Below are 12,031 nucleotides of genomic sequence, written 5' to 3'. Positions count from 1 at the left end.
TTACCTGCCACCGACCTTGGCCTAATTGGTCATGTTTTAGCTGATATTCCAAAGACAAAGGATGAGGTACCTATCAGATTTGTTGGGCCACCTTCTTCTTGCTCTGAAGCAGTTTGTTTTCCTCGCCAGTGATTCTATTCTGTTACATGAAAAACTCGAGGTTTATTTTATAAACATGACAACTAGTCATTATCTGAGTATTATTCCACAGGCCCTAAGCAGAATATGTAAAATGTCATTTCAAGTGCCAGGTTGGGATTTTTTGTGTGTTTTTATTTTTCTGATTTTTTTTCCTTTTTTTTTTTTTTTTACAGAATTTAGAAAACGGCTTAAATCTAATTGGCTCCCTAAGGATCTCAGTTCCTGTTACTTGTGAGGTGTTTTTTTTCTGAGAGGCATCTGGAGAGAGTGAACTGCCTCTGCTAGTTGGCAGGCAAGGTAGGAAGATGCGGTAGCTTTTTTTTTTTTCCATAGAAACTTTCAGATTTTGGCTCAGGTCTTCCTGAGTCTCAGTGTTTGATTTTTGCAGTTGTTTTGGCAATGCCACATTCTTCTGCTTCTCCTGTAATTGAATTTCATATGAATGAGAACAGCAGCCACAGCTACCACCAGCCTATCTCGACTGTGCAAGAAAAAGAAAGAGAATAAGAAAAACAAAATAAATCGTTGTCATAGAGTGTAATCCATGTAAACACCACTTCACCGAGCGCAGTTCTAATAAATAGGCTCTATGTGGCTGCAGTCTACTAAAAGTAAACACCTATTTAGGCAACAGAACTGAGTTATTTTTAGTGGCCCAGATTCACATGTTCCTCTAGTCTAAGCAACGTGAGAAGAGAGCCCAAATTTTAATCACAGGGAGGACGCATCCACATGGCTTCCTAGGTGGCTCAGTGGTAAAGAATTTGCCTGCCAATGCAGGAGACACAGGAGACTGGGGTTCAGCCCCAGGGTGGGGAAGATCCCCTGGAGGAGGAAATGGCAGCGCACTCCAGTATCCTTGCCTGGGAAATCCCGTGGACAGAGGAGCCTGGTGGGCTATAGTCCATGGGGTCGAAAAGCATCGGGCAGGACTGAGGAACAGAGCACACACCCAACTACCCTGAGAGCAGGGAAGGGAAGGGGGCGGGCATCAGCAAACAAGTGGCTTCTTCTCACGTTAAAATGTTTGTTTTAACCAGATGCTTACCCATAAGGATCTGAGCTAAAACCACAGTGCAAAAACATACTTACTGTGTTTATTTTTATAGGATTTTTTTAAAACAAGTCTTTGTTGAATTTGTTACCATATTATTTCTGTTTAATTTGGGGTTATTTGGCCATGAGACTTGTGGGATCTGATCTCCCCAAACAGGGATCAAACCCATACCCTTTGCTTTGGAAGGGGCAGTCTTAACCACTGGACCACCACAGAATTCTCTGTTTCTAAATATATTGTTAAAACGCATCAAAAGCTCTGTTTTCAGAGCCTCCCTCTTCCACTGCAGAATTGAAAACTAGGAAGAAGGAAAGTTAAAAGTCTTCAGGAGACTACTGATCTGGTTTTGCCCAAACAGACCAAGGACTCACAGAGAAGACAGAGTCAAAAGCTTGTGGAGGAGTCCTTTGGGGAGGCTGCCTTTTGTTGTTGGGTTAGAAATAGGAAGCAGTAGCAAGAAACATTCCTACTTTGGAGAATGAGTAACTTGGAGAGAGCCTTATTCAGAGAGCCTTATCTTATTATATTTGATACCTGCTTCTTAAATACAGGCCAGAAGAATGACAGCAAGAATGGGCTTAAATTGTGTTTTGATTAAGTGCCTCTTTGAGGGGTGTGTGTGTGTGTGTGTGTGTGTGTGTGTGTGTGTGTGTGTAGCCCAAGAGTGAGTATCTGTTTAATTGAAATCTGATTGTTGTGTTATTGGTTAGGCAGGACCTACCCAAGCATAGGAAAACCTAATTTCAGGCTTAGCAGGCAATGAAGTTAATAATAAAACATGTTTATTGAATTAAAAACAGTAAGCTTCTTGTTAATTCATTTAAAAATATTTCTCAAGATTTTCTTCCCAAGATAAAAACTTACATACCTGACTGTATAAGGGCCAGTCAGACTCCACTTGGGTAAATGGCTTCCCTCATAGCTCAGTTGGTAAAGAATCAGCCTGCAATACAGGAGACCCCAGTTCAATTCCTGGGTCAGGACGGTCCACTGGAGAAGGGATAGGCTACCCACTCCAGTATTCTTGGGCTTCCCTTGTGGCTTAGCTGGTGAAGCATCCACCTGCCATGCAGGAGATCTGGGTTTGATCCCTGGGTTGGGAGGATCCCACGGAGACAGGAAAGGGTACCCACGCCAGTATTCTGTCCTAGAGAATTTCATGGACTGTGTAGTCCATGGGGTCACAAAGAGGCACTGAGTGACTCATTTTCACCCAATTTATTGTCCTAAAGGAGACAGCACAGATCTGGGGCACTGGGAGTCCAGCGTGCATGTTGTCTCTGCCACTGTGGAGCTATCTAGCCCCAGGTAAATGATTTGGTCTCTTTGGCCCTCAGTGTTGAGTCTTGTTGCCCTCAGTGTTTAGTCTCGTTGCCCTCAGTGTTGGGTCTCGTTGCCCTCAGTGTTGGGTCTCGTTGCCCTCAGTGTTTGGTCTCGTTGCCCTCAGTGTTTAGTCTCGTTGCCCTCAGTGTTTAGTCTGTTGCCCTCAGTGTTAGGTCTTGTTGGCCCTCAGTGTTTAGTCTGTTGCCCTCAGTGTTTAGTCTCGTTGCCCTCAGTGTTTAGTCTGTTGCCCTCAGTGTTCGGTCTTGTTGGCCCTCAGTATTTAGTCTGTTGCCCTCAGTGTTTAGTCTCTTGCCCTCAGTGTTTGGTCTCGTTGCCCTCAGTGTTTAGTCTCGTTGGCCCTCAGTGTTTAGTCTCGTTGCCCTCAGTGTTTAGTCTCGTTGCCCTCAGTGTTTAGTCTCATTGCCCTCAGTGTTTAGTCTCGTTGCCCTCAGTGTTTGGTCTTGTTGGCCCTCAGTGTTTGGTCTCATTGGCCCTCAGTTTTTGGTCTCGTCAGCCCTCAGTTTTTGGTCTTGTTGCCCTTCAAATTTTTCCCATGTGTGAAATAGGGAGCTGCATTGGGTGACCTCTGAGAGTCTTTATGGGTTTCCCTGGTGGCTCAGTGGTAAAGAATCCACCTGCCAATGCAGGAGACCTGGGTTTGATCCTTGGGTTGGAAAGATCCCCTGGAGAAGGGAATGGCTACCCACTCCAGTGTTCTTGCCTGGAGAGTCCCATGGACAGAGGAGCCTGGCCATCTGCAGGCCATGGGGCCACAAAGAGTGAGACAGGGCTGAATGACTAAGCAGCAACAATAAGGTCCTTTCTGTATCTCATATTCTGTAAAACAGAGGTGTGAACAGTGGAAAGAAAAACACAGAGTTTTAAGGAAAAGTGTGGTAGCTTAGTGCTTGAGGAAGGATTTTCTGGGCAGAGGAGCAAACAAATCAGGGCAAGGCTGCCACAAGGGTTATCTCCAGCTTAGTTCACCTCCTGTCTACCTGATGGTTCACCTAGCTCAGAAATGTGCCTCCTGCCTGCTCTCCCTCCTTTTCCTCTCCTTTTCTTTCTGTCCCATAATTGTTTACATTTTTCTCTACATTCCTACCGACCACCATCTTTACATCACTCTGAGGATAGATGTTGTTAAGATTCATTAGGAAGACAGAAGAATAATGAAATCTGTTGGAAAGTATTAGGTTGACAAAAAAGTTTGTTCCAGTTATTCCTATCTTATGGAAAAATCCAAACAATTTTTTGGCCAACCCAATAGTTTTCCAATCAGTCCATCCTAAAGGAAATCAGTCCTGAATATTAACTGAAAGGACTGATGTTGAAGCTGAAGCTCCCAATACTTTGGCCACCTTATGTGAAAAGCTGACTCTTTTGAAAAGACCCCAGTGCTGGAAAAGACTGAAGGCAGAAACCAGAATTGAAAGAGACACGTGTACCCCAGTGTTCATCACAGCACTGTTTATAATAGCCAGGACATGGAAGCAACCTAGATGTCCATCAGCAGATGAATGGATAAGAAAGCTGTGGTACATATACACAATGGAGTATTACTCAGCCATTAAAAAGAATGCATTTGAATCAGTTCTAATGAGGTGGATGAAACTGGAGCCTATTATACAGAGTGAAGTAAGCCATAAAGGAAAACACCAATACAGTATACTAACGCATATATATGGAATTTAGAAAGATGGTAACAATAACCCTGTATACGAGACAGCAAAAGAGACACTGATGTATAGAACAGTCTTTTGGACTCTGTGGGAGAGGGAGAGGGTGGGATGATTTGGGAGAATGGCATTGAAATATGTGTAATATCATATATGAAATGAGTCACCAGTCCAGGTTCGATGCACGATACTGGATGCTTGGGGTTGGTGCACTGGGATGACCCAGAGGGATGGTATGAGGAGGGAGGAGGGAGGAGGGTTCAGGATGGGGAACACATGTATACCTGTGGCGGATTCATTTTGTTATATGGCAAAACCAATACAATATTGTAAAGATTGAAGGTAGGAGGAGAAGGGGATGACAGAGGATGAGATAATTGGATGGCATCACCGACTCGATGGACATGAGCTTGGTAAACTCCGGGAGTTGGTGATGGACAGGGAGGCCTGGCGTCCATGGGGTTGCAAAGAGTCGGACATGACTGAGCAACTGAACTGAATGGAATAGTTTTCCAGGTTGTCTGTTTTTTTTTTTTTTTTTTTCCTTTTATTTCCTAGAATCTGTTATAATTTTACTCAATAGGACAATGAAAAATTTAAAATCATGGGTTGTATGTTCATATAGATGATGATCATGATGCAGGAACCAGCTCTTAATGCCATCAGGGAAGTTACTCAGCTGTCCCTATAGCAGCACTAACTAGGTCCTGTCATTAGCACCACTGTGCTGATGAAGATGCTGGATCAGAAAGGTTAAGTAACTTGTCCAAGGTCTCTGGCTGATTACGGTTAACCAGCTTGCGTCCTCAGGCAGTTGTTTTCCAGTGTCGCTGCTTTTATCCTCTTGGCCTTGCTGCGTCTCCTCTGAGGCAGAGATGATGTTTTATTCATTTTCTGCATCCCCTTGAGAGTTTGATACAGTGCTTGAGGAAGGTATACATCGAATTTGTGCAGGATGGAATTAAAGGGGCCCGATCCTACCTAGAGAAAGCTATGAGAGGGATCCACTGTCTCCAGGGGAGAAACTGTGCCCATAAGTGGCCTCCCAGCTGTGCAGAGAATTGGGTTGACAGACCTTTAACCTGGTGTTTGAAAGTGTCTACTTCCTGTCTGTATAAACGCTTTTAATTTAGAAGTTTCCACTTTAAGAAAGACTGGTTTCAAGGAGTTGAATTATACTTCTGTACAAACAGTGTAACTACAGTTATCATTTAAACAAATGTAGCTGAGAAGTTAATATATGAACCGAGAAATAGCTGGGCACATAGGGTCAGTGAAAGCACTAGATTTAGTTGTTAGGAAAAAAATTTTTTTCCTTTAAAGTTTTATTGGCCTGAATGCAGTTGACTCCTTTGGAGACAGACTAGTTTTTCACTTATGAACACTTGGCACGGGGAAAAAAATGGATCGATATGTTTACATCCCAAGGTCAGTCTTTCTCCTGTTACGTATGATGTTAGGGATGAGAGAAAGAAATAAGAGAGCTCATTTTTTCTGTATTTGTTGCCGTGGTACAAGGATAATATCTCCTTGTGAGGACGTCTGGATTAGAGGGTGAAGGATGCATTGTTTATTCATTATGTCTCTAAGATCTCAGTTACCTAGTGATCGGATTTCCAACAACTCTATAATCTGGAACATGCACAGGTAGACAGGAGTATAGGATCATGGAAGATGAATGTTGAATGTGATCTTAGAGATCCCTTACCCAACTGTTTGATTTTGCAGATGAGATATTACAGCCTCAAACAAGTAAGGGGCCTAGTCGTGGATTAGAATAAAGTCTTCAGATAGAAAATGGTGAGGACAAAGGTTGCGTACTATTTACTCTGTTCATTCACTTTATAGGTATTTGTTGAGGGCCTTCTATGTGGAAGGCATTAGGGATAGAGCAGTACTCCTTGGTCTAGGAAAGCTGTGGGCCCTCCTTCAAGCTCTTAGCAAACATACGTGTCATGAAGCAGAAACAGATGAGAAATCTCTTGAGAATGAGGTCTGGTAAACTCTTTGAAGATGACGAGGACTTTCTCTTAATTCCCCAATGTCTCATGCCTTCCAGGGGATGAAGCCCCTGACCACAGGAAGAAATGAAAACCATGGTCAAAATGTCAAAATCTGGGAAAATTTAGTGTGAGTAAGCTTCCCAGGTGGCTCAGATGGTAAAGAATCTGCCTGCAATGTGGGAGACCCATGTTTGATCCTTGGGTTGGGAAGATCCCCTGGAGAAGCAAACGGCTGCCCACGCCAATATTCTTGCCTGGAGAATTGCTTGGACAGTGTAGTCCATGGGGTCACAAAGAGTTGGACACAACTAAGCAACTAACCGGAGAAGGCAGTGGCACCCCACTCCAGTACTTTTGCCTGGAAAATCCCATGGACAGGGGAGCCTGGTAGGCTGCAGTCCGTGGGGTCGCTAGAGTCGGACACGACTGAGCGACTTCACTTTCACTTTTTACTTTCATGCACTGGAGAAGGAAATGGCAACTCACTCCAGTGTTCTTGCCTGGAGAATCCCAGGGACGGGGAAGCCTGGTGGGCTGCTGTCTATGGGATCGCACAGAGTCAGACATGACTGAAGTGACTTAGCAGCAGCAGCAGCAGAGCAACTAACACTTTCAGTTTCAATGTGAGCAAATCAACCAATGTAAAAAGACTACAAGGAATTAAAAATTCCCATTCCAGTGCTAAAACTTACATTTATGTTGACAACCCCAAGTCAAGAAAAAATTAAAGTTCCTTTAACCTGTTCTTTTAGCCAAGTGGTTAAGTGTACATTACATTTTAGAAAGTTTTCAAATATAAAAAGTATTGATGAGCTTCGCTTCTCTGAGACATTTACTCATTTAGTCTGCAAAATATTTAGTCAAAGAAATCTGTTGAACACCTGTTATGTACAACAACTTGTCTCTAGACCATGAATAGATGAGTCTGATGTTAGTGGAGGGGAGATGGACCATCACTGTAAATAAATTTGATATTTACCACAGGGTTTTTTGTACTGAAGCACCATAATAAAGGTTGGTATGAAAGGGGATTGGGCTTCCCAGATGGAGCTAGTGGTCAAGAATCTGCCTGCCAATGCTGGAGATAGAAGAGATGTTGGTTCGATCTCTGGGTCAGGACGATGAAAGAGGGACACACTAAATGTGGAAGACAGAAGGGGAGATAAATAAGCTACCGCAACTTCTGCAACCCAGGCAGTGTGTCAAGTCTATGACGTCATTTGATCCTCAGCCAGTTCTGTGTGGTACTCAGTGGTGTCCGTTTAGCTGATGAGGAAACTCAGACTCAAGGAGTGAATTAATTTGCCCACAATGACACAGCTGGCAAACAGAATTCCAATCTGTATCCGTGACTCGGCCCTTTGTCCTTGAAGCAAGTAGCATTTCCCTCTTCATTTAGCATGGAGAGTCGCCTGATGGACACTTGTATTCATTTGCTTATGTATCTGTCCATCCATTCAACAGATATTTGGAGATCAGCTTTAAAATACCAAACTCTTTAAGGAGACGCAGATATGAATTGATAGAAATTTGAACTACAGGGTAATGTAATAAATAGTAAAATTACTCGACAAAACTGTATGACTGGGATGGTTTTGATTTTAGCCTCTAGACTCAGTGGGGGCTTCCCAGGTAGGTCAGTGATAAAGAATCTGTCTGCTAATGCAGGAGACCAGGGTTTGATCCCTGATTTGGGAAGATACCCTGGGGGTGGAAATGGCAACCCACTCCAGTATTCTTGTCTGGGAAATATCATGGACAGAGGAGCCTGGTGGGCTATACAATCCATGGGGTTTTGAAGCATCGAACACAATTGAGCAACTGAGCATGCGTCCACCATCGTAGACCCAGTATTATTACTTTCAGATCATATTTCTCATATTTGGGGGGATATTTTTTAATTAAAAATATTGCTTAGCCACAAAACAGATCACTTGTAGTTAGCAAATTAATTTTTTAATTGCATAGTGGTATGAAATCGGTGCTCTAAGGCCTCATGACTAAGCAAAAGCAAGCTTTGTTTTTCTCCTCCTTTAGACTGGTAGCTTCCCCCTTTGGCACCCTGTATGAAATTGGGTGCATATTTGTCATAGCATCTCCTGGATTCCAAGTAAGTGGGGTATCACTTGATGATGGTTATTGCCTCAGAAATTCTGAAGTAGTGAAGCCTGTGTTTAGTCAGTCATGTCTGACTCTTTGTGACCACATGGACTGTAGCCTGCCAGACCCCTCTGTCCATGGAATTCTCCAGGCAAGAATACTGGAGTGGGTTGCCATTCCCTTCTCCAGAGATCTTCTGGGCTCGAACCTGCATCTCCCGTGTGTGCTGTATTGCAGGCACCTTCTTTACCCATGAGCTATTGGGAAAGCCCAGCCAAACCTAGATGAGTAAAATTTACAGCACATAGAGGTAAAGAACAAGAAATATAGTAACAGCATCTTCTAGAAAGCATAGGATCTCAAGTCACAAGACCTGGGTTTGAGAGAAGGCTCTTTCACTTGGGGTGGAAATGGGCACAATTTTAAATCTCTTTCAACCTGGATTCATTGATTTAATAGTGCTCATGTCACGTGGTGCTTCTCAGGTGGCTCAGTGGTAAAGAATCCCCCTGCCAATGCAATGGACACAGGAGACATGGGTTTGATCCCTGGGTGGGGACCATCCCCTGGGTTAGTGCATGGCAACCCACTTCAGTATTCTTGCCTGGAAAATCCCGTGGACAGAGGAGCCTGGCTGGCCACAGTCCATGGGGTCGCAGAGTTGGACATGACTGAGCATGCAAACATGCATGTCACCTAGTGCGGTGAGAATTAAATGACATAATAGATGTGAGAAGTGATCGGCAGAAAAGCTGTAGCGTCTAATTGTGTAGAGATAGGATCATCACTCTGATAATTGGCAGGCCGGGTCTCAGGTGTCTTATGAGGATAAAAGAGCATTTGGCATCAGGCTCAAGCTGTGACAGAAAGACATGAAATAGAGCTGTTGAGGGAGGTTGCTTTGACTCTTAGGAAGATGAGCATGAGCATTTGCCTTATTACGTACTGTGTTCCTCGCCGTCTCCTGTGTCAGGGACCCCTGGCCTCCTGTAGCCTTCTGCTTCTAGCCTCCAAAGTTGCCTCTAAGGTGTCCCACAGGGGTGTCGAAAGCCCACTGTCTTGAATGCCACCCCTGGTATCTCACCCACTTGTTTTCAGTCATTCCTACTTGTGTCCCCGTCTGCTCCCCAGGCCTCCCCCCATCAGCCCATCTTGACCACCAGCTTGGGCTTTTCCTAGGCTCAGACCGTCTGAATTGAGTCCACTCTGAATTATCCCCAGTTTGCCTTCACTCTCGCCATCTGTCTTTTCTGAACTCTCTTTGCAAATCTCAATCACCACAGCATCAAAAAAAAAAAAAAAGGCAAGAAAACTTCACTGATATGAGAAAATGGAGTTAAGAAAATGACGTGTCCAGGCATTCCCTGGATGGTGAAGAATCCGTCCTAGGATCTGTCCCCTCAGATGATAAAGAATCTGCCTGCAATGTTGGAGACTCGGGTTCAATCCCTGGGTCGGGACAGTCCTGTGAAGAAGGGAATGGCTACCCACTCCAGTCTCCTTGCCTGGAGAATCCCATGGACAAAGGAGCCTGGCGGGCTGCAGTCCATGGGGTTGCAAAAAGTTGGACATGACTGAGCGACTAACACTTTCACTTTCAGGCAGGACAAAGGGTTCTGCAGGGCAGAGAGGGGTTCACAGCCTGATGGGGCCCGGTGGAGGAACTTGATGGGAATGGAGCCGTGGTGGGAACCAGCGGGGAGTTTCAGACAGGGAGCCGCCTGAGCATCTGTTTAACAATAGAGCGAGTGTCCACCCTCCTTTGGTGTGTGCGGAGAGCCTGTCGGTCCTATGTGCCTTCGTGAAAGCTTTGGAAAGAAAGCCGGTATTGAAGGGGGAGGGAATCCCATTGTGCCATGTGGTTTTAACCCTGACAGATGAATTTCTAAATCTCCAGCTTGGAGGACAGGACGTTGCTGACCAAGCATCTCAAACTGCTTTCCCCCAAATCTCCTTCTCTGCGTGTTCTCAGTCTGGCTAGGGTGTGCCCATTCACAGTGGCCCTGTTGTCTGTTAGCAGGGCTTTGCCTACCATGCAGGGGTCCTTCGGAAACACATTAGTAGACAGAAGCCGTGGAGAGGAAGCCTGCAAATCAACAAGACACAAACAAGCCACATTCAGTAAGAGCAGGGAGTGTGCAACTCACAGCAAGAAACACAGAAGCAGACGCCCCTCACCATTTCCCTTTCGGACTTCAAAACAGCGAGGTGGGAGACCTCACAGCTTCAAGGGAGCCTGGTGGATGATGGACAGCCCAGTAGATGGAAAAAGGAGAGACATTTTTATTTTGGCTGCACCCCACATGGCATCTTAGTTCTCCAGCCAAAGATTGGACCTGTGCCCCCTGCAGTGGAAGCACAGTCTTTTGTTGTTGTTGTTGTTAATGTGAACCAATTTTAAAGTCTTTATTTGAATATGTTGGGCTTTCCTGGTGGCTCAGCGGTAAGGAATCTGCCTGCAGTGCAGGAGACACAGGAGACGCGGGTTCAATCCCTGGGTCAGGATGATCCCCTGGAGGAGGGCATGGCAACCCACTCCAGTATTCTTGCCTGGGAAATCTCATGGACAGAGGAGCCTGGAAGGCTATGGTCCATGGGGTCGCAAAGAGTCAGATAGGACCGAAGTGACTGAGCAAACATTGAATTTGCTACAATATTGCTTCTGTCTTATGTTTTAGTTTCTGGCACCAGGCATGTGGGATCTCAGCTCCCCAGCCAGGGAGTGAACTTTGACACTCTACATTGGAAGGCGAAGTCTTGTCCACTGGACCAACAGGAAAGAGGCCCAGCAGAGACTGTTTTGAACTCCTGTGAGGTGGTATGCAGATGAGAGAGCGTGCCCAGCCCTCCCAGGCCTGCCCCCCATCTTCTTCAGATATGATCAGAATGATTTTAGGGTGATTCCATCTAGTTGAATTTTCCTCCTTTAAATGATAACTGCAAAAAACCCCAACCTGCCAGTGCTTCACTTTTTCCTCTTTCTCAAATGTGTTCAGTGCTTCTGGTGTTCTTGGGGAAACCCAAGACACAGGGGAGGAAGTCCTGGAGAGGTGGTATCAGGCCAGCTTCTTTAGTTTCTGAGGACGCTCCGTGTGTGGCACCCCAAGGAGGTTTCTGCAGGGCGTGTTCATAATTAAAACCTCTGTTGAAAAATCGGCGTCACGTTGCACTTGAATATTTAATTTGCTCTCTGAGAGGTCGGCTTGCATGGTATTGATTTTCTGTAGTTTGTCAGCCTTGCCGTAGCGATGGTTTCAATAGCGTCCAGACAGGATGAGCTAAAGGAAAGGACCACGACACCCCCACCCTTCCTTCACCCCGGGAGTGTGTTCCCACATGGAGAGCGGGGCTCGTGGGCGCCCTGCATATTCCGGATGATCTACAGAGAGTGTGACAGGTGGTGTGAATTCCTTCAAGGAGACCTGGTTCCTAGTGTGAGCTCTGCTGATCCCTGGCTATGTGACTGCCGCCAAGACGCTTCACCTCAATTGTCCTCAGCTGCCTTGCACGCTAATGGAAAAAACAACAACAGTAACACAACTCCTACGCTTTATCTCAATTGTTGAAACGATTTCAGATTTGCTTTGAATTGCAAAGCCCGTCTCTTAAGCACGATGCATGTTTGCATATATCCAAATCTGTGAGTGCGGTATCACACGCACACACACATCTGCCCTTCACATTACGGCAGAGGTCAAGCAAGTTGACCTGGAGTTCCCTCGGTGAGC

The 12,031-nt window shown here is 45.3% G+C and overlaps 1 protein-coding gene across 14 annotated transcripts in view; it reads left to right on the top strand.

Annotated features, from left to right (window-relative positions):
• Positions 1 to 12,031, top strand: part of ENOX1 (ecto-NOX disulfide-thiol exchanger 1) — a 680,015-nt gene that overhangs the window by 116,370 nt on the left and 551,614 nt on the right. For 4 of the 14 annotated variants that reach the window (XM_059892201.1, XM_059892197.1, XM_059892200.1 and 1 more), the window contains 2 exons: positions 315 to 438; positions 2,431 to 2,506. The exons of 8 other annotated variants lie outside the window; for them this stretch is intronic. The gene's annotated coding sequence lies outside the window, so the exon portion shown is untranslated. The remainder of the gene's footprint in view (positions 1 to 314; positions 439 to 2,430; positions 2,507 to 12,031) is intronic. 2 more of the 14 variants (XM_059892204.1, XM_059892199.1) reach the window with 1 other exon arrangement.

Source organism: Bos taurus, chromosome 12 (assembly GCF_002263795.3).
Source record: "Bos taurus isolate L1 Dominette 01449 registration number 42190680 breed Hereford chromosome 12, ARS-UCD2.0, whole genome shotgun sequence".
NCBI lineage: Eukaryota > Metazoa > Chordata > Mammalia > Artiodactyla > Bovidae > Bos > Bos taurus.
The sequence above is the reverse complement of the archived record's forward strand: the minus strand, read 5'-3'. Positions and strand labels throughout refer to the sequence as shown.